The sequence below is a fragment of the Mixophyes fleayi genome, chromosome 1, assembly GCF_038048845.1.
Source record: "Mixophyes fleayi isolate aMixFle1 chromosome 1, aMixFle1.hap1, whole genome shotgun sequence".
NCBI classification, from domain to species: Eukaryota; Metazoa; Chordata; class Amphibia; order Anura; family Limnodynastidae; genus Mixophyes; species Mixophyes fleayi.
The window spans coordinates 404,950,218-404,962,103 of NC_134402.1; the positions used below are offsets into that span (position 1 = coordinate 404,950,218).

General features: G+C 45.6%; 1 protein-coding gene across 1 annotated transcript in view; it reads right to left on the bottom strand.

Moving 5' to 3' along the window:
- The window catches only part of TMEM232 (transmembrane protein 232), a 189,448-nt gene extending 177,659 nt beyond the window's left edge, over window positions 1-11,789 (bottom strand). The window contains exon 1 of the mRNA XM_075181561.1: window positions 11,746-11,789. The gene's annotated coding sequence lies outside the window, so the exon portion shown is untranslated. The remainder of the gene's footprint in view (window positions 1-11,745) is intronic.
- Window positions 11,790-11,886: the final 97 nt, after the last annotated feature.

An 11,886-nucleotide genomic window follows, 5' to 3' on the forward strand; every position in this document is an offset into this window, starting at 1 on the left:
TGATCCTGCACCAAGCTCAGTTTGGCTCAGCTGTTAAACTGCGGCAGAGAAAGTGTTTAAAGTCATTTGCTGCCATCTAGTGTTCAAACCTCATTATGTCTACAAGTTAATTGAAAGTATATAAACTAACAATCATAACATGAATAGATCTTTATTCATCTCTCCACTCCCACCAATTTGCTGGTTACCACTTTTGCCATTTTGATTTCAGGAAGGAGTTTGTTGTAATATTATTCATTTGCATTTCCCCCTGAAGTCACTGCATTAGTAAACTGGTGGATGATAGCGCGTGTAAAGGTATAGGGAGGGGGTAGCAGTGTATTCCCTCATATACAACTGTTCTAGTCAAGTCACAAGTCACCCATATACTATGACTTCCTGATAAAGTGCAAGAGATTGGTGTCATTGCCCTACTGCCTGTAAACAATGTTGTAAGAGCAGAGGATAACCAGAAGGTGAGAAAGTTGTCTCTGCCTCCCCTAGAAGGAACTCTCACCTCGTCAAAATAAAATCTTTATTATTGCAGTAAAAACAGGTCAGTGGGTCTGACTAGGTCTGACTAGTTTCATGCCAAGAAGATGTAACGCTTCATCAGAGCCTTGTCATTACAATCTGTTCACTATACTGGGCTACTTTCTGGACCTCCAGAGGTCCAAAGGGCAATTGTGGTACGTAAGAATGCTATTCTCATCCACACTGCAAGCCCCTTGCTATGTAGTCACATCGTCTTGCACCATGAATGGGGCCATGATGACAAGAACGGCGATATCTGGGAGGGTGGTCTACTCTCCCGGGAGTCCTGGAGTATTACCTGCAATTTGTGGACATTCTGAAAAAGTAGGCAATTATGCTGTACACAGAGAAAACCACTAGAGCAATTACCTAAAGAATAATAACTGCCCTGTCTATAAATATACATACAGTAATTAATTAAAGGTCAGTGAAACAGGGATATTATAGAAGAGAATACACACTGGGAAATTCCCTCTCGGGCACCACTTGTGAATAGGCCAGAGGCTGTACACCAGGCAGTGGCGGAACTACCATTGGCGCGGCAGGTGCTCCGCACCGGGCCCATGGAGATAATGGGGCCTGCTGCATAGCAGATGCAGAAGGGCAGGGGCCCCGCTCCCTGCACCAGAGCCCATAGCTCGCTAGTTCCGCCTCTGACATCAGGCATTAACTTTATACTTCTTTTCCTACTTTTAAATAAAAAATTGATTTTAAAAAATTATTAAAAGTTAAAAAAAATTACAAAATTAGGAAATAAATTAATAATAATTTACAAAACAGAAAGAAAAAATCTTTAATTCAACAATAAAGCTTTTTTTCTTGTTCTGTTCCCTGGCTAACGCTACGCTGAAATAGGATTAGCAATCGGAGGACAGTGGCGGTATGATAAATAGGCTTCCCCATGCTTTCACCGGCCAGCAGGCGAGGATTTGATAAATTGGAAAAATTCCTAAACTAGGTGAAAACTCGTGTTGTGCCAAATCTAGTTATGTCCTATTGATAAGAAGACCCCTAGATATCCATATGTCCAAACATCTTAAAGAATGGGATCCACTAACTCTCTTAGTAAATGTTGGAATTGAAGAGAGTTTTCCCACCATCTTCATGGGCACAAATCATACAAAGTACAAACTAAGTTGACGAAGTACAGACGTGAGTCAAGCAGTAGAGAGGTCCCTGAGAGCTTATACATTAGAGGTAATGGGCATTGCTGAGACAATAGGAGCTAGTGGGACTCAGAGTAGACAAAGGACTGTAGCTGGTAGGACCTGCAGAGAGAGTAGTATCAGATGGCGGTACGATAGGCTATAGTGAAAAGGTGGGTTTTGAGAGAGCTCTTTAAAGATTGAAGGTTGGGGAGGAGTCTAGTCAGGCAGGGTGTCACAGACAAAGTAATTGGACGGCCTTACCTGCTGGTATTAGCGCTGCTACGCAAGGAGGCGCGGAGTCTATCCACGCCCCAGGTCTTCACCAGGGAACCCCGCAAGGAGTTATGGGCTTAGCTGCTGAGACGTGTCGGTCGCGGTTCTCCCAGGTAGCCACCAGCGAGGTCACGGAACAAACGTAGTGAACAGTCCGAGGTCAAATCCGTGCAGGCAACGAGGTACAGAAGGGTGAGACAGAAGGGTAGTCAGGAAGCCGAGAGTCAGAACCAGGATAAGGTAACAGGAACCAGGGGGAATCCAAAGAATAGTCAAACAGGCAAAGGTCAATCCGGAGGAAGCGTGCAGGAGATATATAATGAATAACAGGGGAGCCTAGAGACAGGTTGGGAGACTAGATACTCTGGCACCCTAGTGATGCCAGAGTCTAGTTTAAATAGAGGCGCCACCCCTGTCATTGGTGGAGTGGAGTTCGGCGGTCAGCTGATCTGGCCGCCGACAGGAACTGCTGGCAAGCGTCTCCGTTGCCTAGCAACGAGACGCGTTGTTCGGGCGCATGCGCCTGGGCTCCTGTGGCCGGAAGTGACGTCCCGTTGCCTAGCAACGGGACGAGCGGGTATCGAGAAGACGTCCGTCCCGGCACCAGGTAAGAGTGCGGGACGGCGTCTGACAGTACCCCCCCCCCTCTCTCCATCGAAGAGGTGCAGGCCTCGAGGATAGTTTCTTGATGAACTTGGCCAGGAGACGAGGGGCATGAAGATCCTCCTTAAATACCCACGACCGTTCCTCGGGTCCGAAACCCTTCCAGTGAACCAGGTACTGGGGACGTCCATGGATGCTACGAGTATCCAGAATGTGGCTGATCTCATACTCGTCACCGGTGGTGGTAACAAGAGGTTGAGGAGGAGAGGTCTTGCGGGAGAATCTGTTGAGCACCAAAGGTTTTAGTAGAGAGACATGGAAGGAATTGTGGATTCTCAGAGAGGGGGGAAGGAGTAATTTGTAAGTTACAGGATTTATGACTTGTGTAACTGGAAATGGCCCAATGAATCGTGGAGCAAATTTCATTGAGGGTACCCGAAGTCTAAGGTTCCGTGTAGAGAGCCATACTTTGTCACCAATATGGATAATGGGGGCAACTCTACGGTGACGATCGGCCGTTAGCTTATATCGTTGAGTTGCTTTTAACAAATTTTCCTTAGTAGATGTCCAGATGTGGGCCAGATCTCGAACCAGAGAATGAGCTGCAGGAACCGAAGGTGTTGAGGAATGAGAAAAATCAGGAAGGATGGGGTGAGTACCAAAGACAATAAAAAAGGGAGAGGAATCCGTGGAGTCATGTATATGATTGTTGTGTGTGAACTCTGCCCATGGGAGCAAATTATACCAGTCGTCTTGATTGCCGGAGGAGAAGCAGCGGATGAACATCTCGAGGTCCTGATTGACCCGTTCTGTCTGGCCATTCGTCTGTGGGTGATAACCCGAGGAAAACTTTAGGTTAATTCCAAGATCCTTACAGAATGCCCTCCAGAATCGAGATATGAATTGTACCCCACGGTCGGATATAATCTCTTGGGGACAGCCATGGAGCCGGAACACCTCTTTAATAAAAACTTGAGCCAGTTTAGGGGCAGAAGGCAGACCTTTAAGAGGGACAAAATGGGCCATTTTCGAGAATCTATCGACAATCACCCAAATCGTATTGAACCCTTCACTGGGCGGGAGATCGGTAATAAAATCCATGGAAATACTAGTCCAGGGACGATCAGGTACAGGTAAAGGCAGGAGCAGCCCAGAGGGATGGAATCTAGGTATTTTGTTTTGGGCACATGTAACACAAGACTTAATGAACTCTTTGAGATCCAATCGAAGAGTAGGCCACCAGTAGCTTCGGGAAAGGAGAGAACAAGATTTCTTGAACCCGGCGTGGCCAGCAAACTTAGTAGCATGAGCCCAGCGGAGGGCTTTTAAACGAAGATGGGGTTCCAGATAGGAGCGGCCAACTGGAGGAGTCTTGGCCCTGGTTAGGGCGACAATACTGGAAGGTTCCAGGATGTGAGGAGGTTCGGCAGCAGGAGCGTCATCCGATTCATTGAAGGACCGGGAAAGAGCATCTGCCCTAGAATTTTGAGCACCAGAGCGAAAGGCAAGTTTAAAATCGAATCGGGCAAAAAACGAAGACCATCTAGCCTGACGAGGATTTAGACAGCGTGCTTCTCGGAGAAAGGTTAGATTTTTGTGGTCCGTAAAGACTGTCACCGGGTGTCTTGCCCCCTCAAGAAGGTGACGCCATTCCTCAAATGCAAGTTTAATGGCCATTAATTCTTGATCGCCGATTCCATAGTTGCGTTCAGCAGAGGAGAATTTCTTAGAAAAGAACCCACAAGGCCGAAAAGTCCCAGAGAGGGATTTTTGTGAGAGAACAGCTCCTACTCCGACAGCAGATGCATCCACCTCTAGAAAAAACGGTCTCTCTTGATCCGGTTGGGATAGAACAGGAGCTGATAAAAAGGCCTCTTTCAGGGAGGTGAAAGCAGAAACGGCCTCCGGGGGCCAAACCTTTGGGTTAGCAGATCGTCTAGTGAGGGTCGTTATGGGTGCAATCAACGTAGAGAATTGATTAATGAATTGCCTATAATAGTTAGAAAATCCAATGAAGCGTTGAATAGCTTTCAAACTCAGAGGTTGAGGCCAATTGGTGATAGCGGAAACCTTCTCTGGATCCATCTTCAAACCAGAACCTGAGACGATATACCCCAAGAATGGTATCTGAGGAACTTCAAAACTACATTTCTCCAGTTTACAGAAGAGTCTGTTTTGCCGTAAACGAAGTAGGACCTCTGAGACGTGAGACCGATGAGTAGTGATATCAGAAGAAAAGATTAGTATGTCATCCAAGTAAACTACTACTGAGTTATAGAGGAGGTCCCTGAAGATTTCGTTGACAAATGATTGGAAAACAGCGGGAGCATTGCATAATCCAAAGGGCATGACGAGGTACTCGTAATGTCCGTCGCGAGTACGAAAGGCAGTCTTCCACTCGTCGCCCTCACGTATCCGGATCAAATTGTAAGCACCCCGTAAATCAAGTTTAGAAAAGATCTTGGAGCCACTAATCCGGTCAAACAGTTCGGAAATTAGGGGTAGCGGGTATCTGTTTTTGACAGTGATGGCATTAAGCTGTCGATAATCGATACAGGGACGTAAGGTACCATCCTACTTTTTCACAAAGAAAAAACCCGCCCCCGCAGGAGAGGTAGATCTTCTGATGAATCCACGTTGCAGGTTCTCTGAGATATACAGAGACATGGCCTGATCCTCAGGAAGAGAAAGAGGGTAGATTCTGCCCTTGGGAATGGGCCTCCCTGGTAGTAACTCAATAGGACAGTCCCAGGGACGGTGAGGAGGTAGAAGCTCAGAAGCTGCCTTGGAGAACACATCCAAAAACGATACATAGGAAGCGGGAACCTCTGGATGAGGAGAGTGCGCCAGAGGGGTTGTGGAGGAAATGCATAACTTCTTGGGTCTGACCTAATTTAAACACCTTTTGTGACATTGGGGACCCCAGGAACTGACCTGAGCTAAACTCCAATCGAATTGGGGTGCATGTAACCTAAGCCATGGCAGACCTAAGATGACTGAATTGATGGATTGGGGCAAAACCAAAAATTCGATCAGTTCAGAATGCAGAACCCCTACTGTTAGCCGGACTGGTGCAGTAACCTTGGAGATGGAGCCATTGGAGACACGGTTTCCATCCACGGCAGTTAGGAATAGCGGCTGGGGCAAGTCCAGAATCGCAATTTGGAGTTGTGATGCCAAGGTGGCGGAGATGAAATTTCCGGCAGCGCTGGAATCCACAAAGGCAGAGGTCAAAAAGGGGCCACTAGGAGAGTCCAACGTGATGGTCATTAGGAAGTCTGGATTGGAGGTGGAGAAGGGAGTGGAAAATCTTACTCCTAGGACGGCCTCCCTGTCACCGACTAGGATGTTGCGTTTCCCGGCCGTTTAGGACAGGACAGCAACCGATGTCCGGATTCTCCACAGTAGAGACAGAGGTTCTGCCTGAGCCTTTTCTCCCTCTCCTCAGGAGATAGCCGGGAGCGCCCAATTTGCATGGGTTCGTCAGAGACAGCTGGTGTAGGGTTCTGGAAACGAGGGGCTAAGCGAGGGAAAAAACGTCTGGGAGAAGATCTCTCTCTTTCTTGAGTGCGTTCCCGAAAGCGGAGGTCCACCCTATTGCATAAGGATATGAGAGAGTCCAGATCTGCTGGGAGCTCACGGGACACCAATTCATCCTTGATACGATCCGTAAGACCCTGCCAGAAGGTTGCCGTGAGTGCCTCATCGTTCCAGTTAAGCTCAGAAGCGAGGGTACGGAACTGTACCGCGTATTGACCCACCGTCAGAGAGCCTTGTCGTAAGGAGAGAAGGCTGGAGGCTGCTGAAGATGTTCGGCCTGGCTCATCGAAGATCTTGCGAAAGGATGTGATGAAGGAGGAGACACTTAGAAGAAGAGGATCATCTCGTTCCCACAGTGGCGAAGCCCAGGCCAGGGCTTGTCCAGAAAGCAGTGACATGATGAAGGCCACCTTGGAACGCTCGGTAGAAAAGGCTCCTGCGTTGCATTCAAAGTGTATGGAGCATTGATTAAGAAATCCTCTGCATCTAGCAGGATCCCCATCGAATTTCTCTGGCGTGGGCAGCCGTAGCGAGGAGGACGCCCCAGGAGAGGGAGCGAGGACCGGAGAAATGGCTTGCGGGGGAGCGGCAACAACAGATTGGGAGGCAGCTAGCGAACTCTGCATGGAATCCAGTCGGGTAGCTATACCCTGGATACACTGGAGAAGCCTGGCTTGCTCGGCGTCCTGTTGTTCAACCTTTTGGGCCAAATGCAGTAAGAGGTCCCGGGCTGAAGGTTCATTTTGGCCATCCGTGGTCATGGCCAGAGTATTCTGTCACAGACAAAGTAATTGGACGGCCTTACCTGCTGGTATTAGCGCTGCTACGCAAGGAGGCGCGGAGTCTATCCACGCCCCAGGTCTTCACCAGGGAACCCCGCAAGGAGTTATGGGCTTAGCTGCTGAGACGTGTCGGTCGCGGTTCTCCCAGGTAGCCACCAGCGAGGTCACGGAACAAACGTAGTGAACAGTCCGAGGTCAAATCCGTGCAGGCAACGAGGTACAGAAGGGTGAGACAGAAGGGTAGTCAGGAAGCCGAGAGTCAGAACCAGGATAAGGTAACAGGAACCAGGGGGAATCCAAAGAATAGTCAAACAGGCAAAGGTCAATCCGGAGGAAGCGTGCAGGAGATATATAATGAATAACAGGGGAGCCTAGAGACAGGTTGGGAGACTAGATACTCTGGCACCCTAGTGATGCCAGAGTCTAGTTTAAATAGAGGCGCCACCCCTGTCATTGGTGGAGTGGAGTTCGGCGGTCAGCTGATCTGGCCGCCGACAGGAACTGCTGGCAAGCGTCTCCGTTGCCTAGCAACGAGACGCGTTGTTCGGGCGCATGCGCCTGGGCTCCTGTGGCCGGAAGTGACGTCCCGTTGCCTAGCAACGGGACGAGCGGGTATCGAGAAGACGTCCGTCCCGGCACCAGGTAAGAGTGCGGGACGGCGTCTGACACAGGGTTGGAAGTTCCATAATTGTGGCGCAGCACGGGAGAAGTCTTGGAGGCAGTAATGAGATGTGATAACCATAGAATATGTCAGGGGCAGAATGAAGAGGGCGACCTTATTGTAATAAGGTCAGAGATATATGTAGGGGAGGGATTGGTGAGAGTTTTGAAGGTTAGGGTAAGTAGCAGTAGTAGTAGTAGTAGTAGTAGTAGTAAGTTTTCCCCGTATTCAAATCAAAGATACGCTTTGTTTAGAATATGGGTGGAAATACGTTCTGTATAAACAGTACTTGCCGTATGTAGACACACATAAAAACTGAAGTATAGGCACATACGTATGTACAATAAATTCACATCAGAATGCACAAAGATATTATTTGACCATAAATTAAAATAACAATATAATAGGTCTAAATAATATAAAAAAACAAATATAATCAATATTTTAATATTTTATTTTCACAAATGATTTTACATTAAGTAACTAAATAAAAAACTCTTCAATGCGTACAGTTCATACAATGCGTTTTGATAGTAAATATTAAATGCATATAGTTGTTCTGTGATAGCTACTGAGACGCATACGTGTAATTTTTAATGCAAAGACAATGTTTTGTCAGTCATCACTATCATCCGGCATTTACAACTACCCTGTACCTGGTGTAAAAGACATAACTGAAAACAAGTGTACTTACGATAAACGCAGGATTTCAACCGCCCACATCTGCATTTACACACCTTTACTGTACATGACCTACGTTAGTCCGCCCCTTCCCTCCCCTGTGCCGCCTCTCAAGCTGTAAAGGATCGTAAGTGTCAGATGCAGAAATTACCTGCAATTGTCCTCATTGGCGTCAATTTCTTGGTATGCGCAGTGCGGAACCACACAAATGGACATAAATGTCCCTCAGAGTCTATCAAAATGAGCACTGAGAGTGTTCTGGCTTTCTGGCTTATTACAGTGGCTTAACACCAAAAAGTTCTAATATCTGAATAAAAGTTACTGTATATATAGTGAAAGGAGGGGCAGGCTGGGCTGGGGACAGGGGGGCATCTGTCACCGCCCCCGCCGGTCCCATAGTGGGCTACCTTAGGCTGAGTCACTAGGCCATTTACATTTTTTTCCTTTTCCTTTAAAATATTCCTAATAGGCTGCTGAGTCAAGTCTTGCCCCACCCTAAGTAAAAGCCCTCCCCTGAGTAAAAGCAAAGGAAATGGTTTAATATTTGAAATGTTAATAAAGAGAATGGTGTGCCCTTTAATGTTTTAAACAAATTGAAATTGCTGCAAAATTTAGAGAGGGGACTACGTTGCTCAATTAATTCTGTATGTTATGATTGGAGAAAGACTGGGAACACTAAAGTCTAAATTCTGTCAGTGCAACGAGTGAACCTGCAGGGACAAATGCGGAATGAGGTGAATATTGTGCGAACAACTTAAAAAATCGTTAAACTCTACTTGCAATCACAATTCTACAGTTAGATTAGGTGCATATAGCAGAATTACAGTCATACAAGTACTATTAGAAAATAGTGTATAAAAAAAGTCATGAAAGTAATTAGGGATGTGCACCGGCCACTTTTGGTGTCTCGTGTTTTGTGTTTTGGATTCGGATTTGCTTGAGGTTTTGGGTTCGGATTTGTTTCGCAAAACACCTGACGAAAGGTTTTGGTTCGGATTTAAGGTTTTGGATTCGGATTAATTTTGAAAAAAACATAAAAAGTGTTAAAATCAAGTTTTTTTTGGTTTATTTTCACTCCTACACTATTATTAACCTCAATAACATTCAATAACAATCATTTCCACTAATTCACAGTCTATTCTGAACACCTCACACCTCACAATATTGTTTTTAGTCCAAAACGTTTCACCGAGGTAGCTTTCTGGACTGCATAGTGCAGTGGTCCCGGTACACAATTTGGTACCGGGGCCACAATACCTCCGCCTTTAAATGGTCTGAATTCCACTGCACAGCTGTCTGCTCCTACATCCTCTGCAGCATATACAGGGTGTAGTTCGAGCGTGTCAATACCTCTTGTTTTTGACAATGACAGGTCATTTTCATTAATTTATGATTTGGCAGCAACAGTCAACATTGTTTAATATCTGATACGCCTCTATCTGGACTGCATAGTGGAGTGGCCCCGATAACCAATTTGGTACCGGGGCCACAATACCTCCTCCAACTTTCAAGTGTAGTGTTTATAATTTATAAAAACTACAGTAGTTATAGCACGTCAATAACTCTTGTTTTAGACGACCATGGTACAGAGCATTCATCATTGAAATCCCATCAAGTATGTGAAAGACAGACAGCGTTGAAGTGTTTTTTGTTGACTTTGTTAACCAAAAAATTGTCCCTGTTGCAAATATTCGTGCAATGAAGAGTGACTTTTTCATTTAAAGGCTCAAGCTTTCAAGTGTAGTGTTTATAAGTTATAAACACTACAGTAGTTCAAGCACGTCAATACCTCTTGTTTTTAATTATGACAGGGCATTTTACTTTTGGTTTAATTTGTTGAATTTGTTTTCATTTTGTTTTACTTTGTGCTTATGGCAAACGACTGTTGAATGGTCACATAATGGTAAAAAAAGAGTTGCAAGATGGAATTGTCCTTGGGCCCTCCCACCCACCCTTATGTTGTTGAAATAGGACATGCACACTTTAACAAACCAATCATTTCAGCGACAGGGTCTACCAAACAACTGTGGCTGAAATGATTGGTTTGTTTGGGCCCCCACACCAAAAAAGCTATTCATCTCTCCCTGTACAAACTAAACAGGCTCTACTGAGGCAAGATGTCGTCCTCATCCTCAACCTCTGATTCCTCTCCCCCTACAGTGTGTACTTCCTCCTCCTCACACATTATCAATTCGTCCCCGCTGGACTCCACAACCACAGGTCCCTCTGTACTATCTGGAGGGCAGTGCTGTACTTGATTGAGGAATTGAAAATTCATTTTTATGAACATCATTTTTTCAATGTTCTGAGGAAGCAACCTCCTTTGCCGCTCACTGACCAGGTTCCCCGCTGCACTAAAAACTCTTTCCGAGTACACACTGGAGGGGGGGTCAACTCAGGTAAAATAGAGCCAGTTTGTACAGGGGCTTCCAAACTGCCTTTTTTTCCTGCCAGTAACATAGCAGTACCACTGGACTTATACGGCTGAATCAGTGAACTTTGTAATATTGCAGTACCACTGGACTTATACTGCAGAATCAGTGAACTTTGTAATATTGCAGTACCACTAGACTTATACTGCTGAATCATTGAACTTTGTAATATAGCAGTACCACTGGACTTATACTGCAGAATCAGTGAACTTTGTAATATAGCAGTACCACTGGACTTATACTGCTGAATCAGTGAACTTTGTAATATAGCAGTACCAATGGACTTATACTGCAGAATCAGTGAACTTTGTAATATAGCAGTACCACTAGACTTATACTGCTGAATCATTGAACTTTGTAATATAGCAGTACCAATGGACTTATACTGCAGAATCAGTGAACTTTGTAATATAGCAGTACCACTAGACTTATACTGCTGAATCATTGAACTTTGTAATATAGCAGTACCAATGGACTTATACTGCAGGATTGTTTTGGGATATTTTTTTTTTTTTTATAATTACTTTTTTTGTTATTTTTTTTTATAAATTTTTTTGAAATTTTTTATAATTTGGGAATAATGGGGAAATAACAATGCCCTTAGAAGGACAGAGCACAGGACACAGCACCACTGGACTGAACAGCACACAGAGCACAGCACAGCACAGCACAGAACTGAACAGCACGAGATATAGCAGGACAGAGGACCACCTAACACACCCTCCCTTTACCCTGATCAATGCCCGAGTGAAGATGGCGGCGACTAGCGGGGAATTTATAGGATCCGAGTATCGCAAGATCCGACAGCGGTATTATGACTCAGAGCCTCGGTTTCAGTTTTGCAATTGGCGGGAATACCCGAATCTGTCTCGGATCCGGCTCGGATCCGCAACGTTCGGGTGGGCTCGGATTTCAGAAATCCGAGTGCGCTCATCTCTAAAAGTAATGCAACAGCTGGAATAGCTGCTGGGCATGGATATAAACCGGGGTTAAGCAATCTGTTGTGAGACTCTGGCTGACAAAGTAAACTGGAATCCGTAATTACACAACTCGCGCCACAGGTTATATATATATATATATGCAATCCGACACTATGCATAGTATATACTCACTATATGCTGCACGGTCTATCAGCACGCGGCTCCTGTTATTTATCTATCACCCGCGGTTGGCAAGGACGCAGAAAGATAGTTAAACCATAGCAACGTGCTCTAGCCCATCTGTCCAATCATAGGCCGAGTTTCACTACACAG